Below are 5,268 nucleotides of genomic sequence, written 5' to 3' on the forward strand. Positions count from 1 at the left end.
GCAAGCATTATTCCTCTAATAGTGAAGGTGAAATGAGGATTACCCTGATCATTTTAAATGGTCACATGACATGCATTTAATCCACTACCCAATCACGTTAAAGGCTGCAGACCATTGCCAATGATCCTAGATCCAGTGCAGATGGCAGATTAAGGAAGAATGAAGGAGGAAAACATTGTATCTATAAGATAAGACATTTCACATACATAATTATTTGGCGCAATAGCCTCACTCTAACACTCTCTATGCATGCTTACTTTTGAAGCTTCCATTTCTGGCTCTGCGTGGGCCATTGAGATAACTATTTTTTTTTAGAAAGCTAATTTTTGAAAGGCACCTGGCTAGCCCCTAAGGGATTGAATGGACATTAAGATCCTTGAAATAATTAATCATATATTAGATGAATTCTTGGCTCATATTTGTTCTCTAATTAACAAACTAAATAGGAAATCATCCATATACGAGCAAGGTGTTCTCCGATTTTACCTAATCCACTTCACACAAGTATGTTTAGAGGTTAAGAGGTGGTTACATAGAAGTCTGTTTTAGCACAGCATAAACTGAGCTGAAGCTGAGCTGGATCCTGGCCTTCTTTCTCAGAGACTGCACACAAACCAAGATGACCCACCCTTTGCACACACAGTTCCTTGCGTATGTCTGAAAAGGAGAATGAAGTCTCACTGTCGGATGGGAACAGTGATTTCATGTTGGCTTTCCTTCACCTGATGCTGTGCCATTTGCTGACACATACTGGCCCAGCCAAATTAGAAATAACTTCCATAGGATAACAGTTTTGCAGAACCTTCTAAGCTTTAGCTCAAACATTGTTGCACACCGTGCTGTTTAGGAATACACTAACACAATATATATATTTTTAAATATATTTTTTCATTGTAAAAAAAAAGGTATTTGTAATACACTTACACAAACTCACACTAACATACACGTACCCTTACTCAACACACTCAGCGACCCAAAATCGGGACAGTTGGGGGGCATGCTCTCATTCTAACTAACATACATACTGCATCTTTCTCAAAGTAAAATGATGGACTTCAAATTGTTTGGAAATGTATGGCCGTATAAATCTTCCCATCATTGCTGATGTCTTTCCTCCTTGGTATTGTGTTAACACACCGCCAAATGCTCCAGCTCCAGCAACCTGCTACAACTTCAGCTTTTATAGACGTGGCCACACTTGCTGAAGATCAATTAATCAGGGACATTTGATAAGCAGCACCTGTCTGCTCTTTAGCATTCCTATGGAAGCAGTAAGGGGTTTTCACACATGGCTTCATTTTTGTGTATTAGATTATGAATCTGTATAATACATCACGTGTTGTTGTTCATCTGAGGTTGTATTTGCCTTAATTTTTAGACCTACCAAGGAACAGATGATTGTTATTATGCGCTGATATATAAAATTATAGAATTCAAAGAGGGTGTACTTTCTTTTTCACACGACTGTACATTCATTCATAAATAGTCACTCCCATCATCATCCCTTACTTCAGTCACAGTTTTTCTTTTGGTGCTCGCACTTTGTGCGAACAGCCTTACTTTTACTGCGGGATCACACCTATTTTTTTTTTACTATGAACTTTTGTCATAGTCCATTACTCCTTCTTCGAAACATATTTCCCTCTTGTACTTAATGAATCCCTGTATGCTGTTGAAATGTTTCTATCGCATTCCATCTCTCTTCTCTCTTCCAAACCAGACATGTTGAGAACCTTTAGTAGCCCTTCTCTGAACTCTCTCCGGAATATATATCCATCTGGAGATGGGTCTTCTAGATTGCAAGCTCATTGAGCAGGGCTCATCACCTATGTTTCTGTAAATTAAAATTATTATGGGATACACTCCAAAAACTGGCATAGCATCCTCCCTTTTCATCCATGTGATTTTTAAATAATGTATTTTTTGGTGTGTTGTTCATATATATTCTTAATCTCAGCAGAATCCCAAAACCTGCATTTATATCATTTTCTTTCTATCTTTTCTGTCTATCTCTCTCTAACAAATACCCACACAAATGTACAAGTACGGATCACAAATGTGTCTAGGTAAACATTACAGAGGGTAATCCAATAAAAAAGTCACCAGACATAATATAATGCAGGCAGTGCAATAATCATGTAAATGGCATAGTAATTGGCATAGTATAACCGAGAGCCCAAAGATAGATTTTGTAATCTCTGTTCTTTCGGTGTGGTAAACTACTAACGCATTTCCAGCCCAGGGTATACTGGTGGCGCTGAATGCAGGTAATTCTGTACTGCAGGTCACTGGCCAGTCTCCAGCAGCGGTCTACAGTTATCACTCCTCATTATGGTAATGCTTCTTGCAAGAGAGAGGATTATGTGACTCATCTGTTCCTATCAATTATTGTAACGACAGAAGACGTTACAAGGTGAACACTACAGAGACTTTTTAGCTGCTACCACAGAAGTAACATCAATATATTCAGAAGCTGATGCCTTTTCTTCTAAGATTGTATCTTTAAGATTGTTTAAGAATGAATTTCCTATGATCACATATATACATTTCCATAGTTTCATTTTATTATTTAATAGCAAAAATGTATAGCATGCAGTATTTAATAAACATGGTTTGTATGCTCTATTCACATCCTGAGCCTTGAGAAAAATATACGATCTTTTAAAACAGATTTTTCATTTGAATTACTATAAAGGCCTGGAGTACTATTTACTAGACTTGTGCATTCATATTCTGGAGGACATTAAAAGAGACAGGAATGTTGCATTTTCATTGTTCAAACCGAATATTCAATATTCGGTGACCAGTAAACGTACACAAAGATGAAGAGCACACCATGAAGAATCCCTTCCCTCCATACAAGTCACTGCCTCTAGCCTAACTTGTCTACGTAGCATCGCAGAGGTTAACAGAAATGGGAATCCGTAGGATCGCACCAGGAGTTAAAGGACCATAAGAGTGACTCTATTGGTCGCTGCCATCGGCCTCCTCTGGCATCAACCAATAAAGAGTGGCTGCCCTTCAATGATTGATGCTAGAGGAGGCCCCTGCCAATAGAGTCACTCTTACAAAGTGACTCTATTGGCAGGGCGCCCAAAGCCAATCATCTCCCCAGGCCAAGTTTCGTCGTCGGGGGTTGAATGTCCATAAGAGCGACTCTATTGGTCGATGGCAGGGAGCTCCCCTGGCATCAACCAATGAAGGGCATCTTATCAAAATTCATACAGCATGGCAAGACTGAGCACAGCAACAAGACACAAGGTAGTTATACTGCATCAGCAAGGTCTCCCCTGCAAGACAGACAGGGGTTACCAGATGTTCTGTACAAGCTCTTTTGAAGAAGCACAAAGAAATGGGCATTGTTAAGGACATTGTCAAGAATAATAGTGGTTGTCAGAAGGTGCAGCAGGTGAAAGACACAAAATACTTAGTTCCCTTTGCAAATTGGAAGATGTCCAGCAGTGCCATCAACAAGGCTAAGCGATTCACAAAAACCCAGGAACTGGGGCAGCAGGTGCCCTGGATTGATGAGTCAAAGTTTGAAAATTAGCAGAAGACAGTGCTGAAGGGCTGGAGAGCAGTACAAGAATGAGTGTTTGTAAGCAACAGTGAAGCATGGTGGAGGTTCCTTGCAAGTTGGGGGCTGCTTTTCTTCAAATGTAGTTGGGAATTTGGCTAGAGTTAATGGTCTCCTCGACACTGTGACATACAGGCAGATACTTATCCATCATGCGATACCATCTGGTTTTATATTTATTCTGCCGCATGACCCCAAACATACATCCAAAGTCATTAAGTACTATATTCAGCGAAAATAAGAACAAGGAGTCTTGGAAGTGATGCATGCTCTGTTTTGGAATAAACTCAAATACATCTGCCACCTTGGTGGCTTTTTAAACTGGACACACAGATGCATAATTCTGCAATCCATACAAGTAACGTATACGTGTGCAATATAAATCCAGATCAATGATCACTTGTGCAACACATAAAAGCACATGAACATAGGCAACACATATTTTGTTTTAAATCATGTGTTTAAAATTACATATACACACATAATTATTTAAAATATTCTTAGCTGCCATCTCTGAGGGGATGTACCTGCTGGCTGTCTTCACAGCCTCTGCCATCCAAATACTTCCCTGCTTTCCTGTTTTGGGATATACTCCTTCAAGTGGAACAAAACGAGATGATCCAGTGCTGGCACATCTTGTAGGCCCGCACTATGCATTCTTCCTAGGCAAACCCTACAGATGTCCTGTAAACCTGTAGGTTCTATTCTAGGTGTCTTGGCCTTATGCTTTCCATTGCCAACCTTTTGCCGCTTTCCTACGGCTTGTTCTCCTCTCTGCTCTGTTCATGACAGAGCCTCTATCGCAACTTGTTTTAAGTATCTACCACTGATACAATTTCTTAGTGTTTTTAGGTAAATGGATCATAGACAGGGCCTTGCTGAACACCTGTTTTGAGCCCTAATTGGTTTTACATTGGCATCTGGTTTTCATAAAAACCAACTTGCAGGCACTTGCATGGTGACTTGGTAGCACTCACATGTTGACGTGAAAGCTCTTGACAGCAGTTGAGAGCCATGAACAAGCACTTGCATGGAAACATGCACACATGGTTGCTTACAAGCATTTGACAGCAATTGAGAGCTATGCACAAGCACTCCCACGATGACTAGCAAGTTCTTGCTCCAAATCAAATACAAGTCTTTCTTGCTTTTTTAAGTCATAGGACTTGAAAGCATTTGAATCCACTTGCATCTTTTTTCTTTGTGAATTTGAGGGTTGCCACACAAATTGGATTTTGCAAGTGCTTAAATCACAATAACCCTTAACTCGAGCGAAATTTATTTTTGTTAATAAGCCCCTTTCTTCTGAGAAAGGACATGACATTCTTTTGATCTTCGGTTATAGATTTAGTTACTCTGAACCTCAGAACTGTTGCATTCTGTATTGCAATAATATGACTATAACAAGACCAAATCCTGATTAATGCAGTTTCCTGAGATAAATGAGATATGTTTCATAAATAATTGAGACGACAAACTAAAGAAAGCAAAGTTTTAAGAAGAATATTAATAATTGAACTGTATAAACTAATGACAGTTTAATGTATCAATAATGGTGACATTGATGTCATGAGGTTGCATGCTCTGTCAGTAATGTTCCGGGTTTAAGCTGATCACAAGACTCAGATGGCAAACGGTCAGACAGACGCAAATCATCTATGTTCACAAAAATGTAGACATGTCCAGAAATA

This window comes from Spea bombifrons, chromosome 4 (genome assembly GCF_027358695.1).
Source record: "Spea bombifrons isolate aSpeBom1 chromosome 4, aSpeBom1.2.pri, whole genome shotgun sequence".
In the NCBI taxonomy this organism is placed as follows: domain Eukaryota; kingdom Metazoa; phylum Chordata; class Amphibia; order Anura; family Pelobatidae; genus Spea; species Spea bombifrons.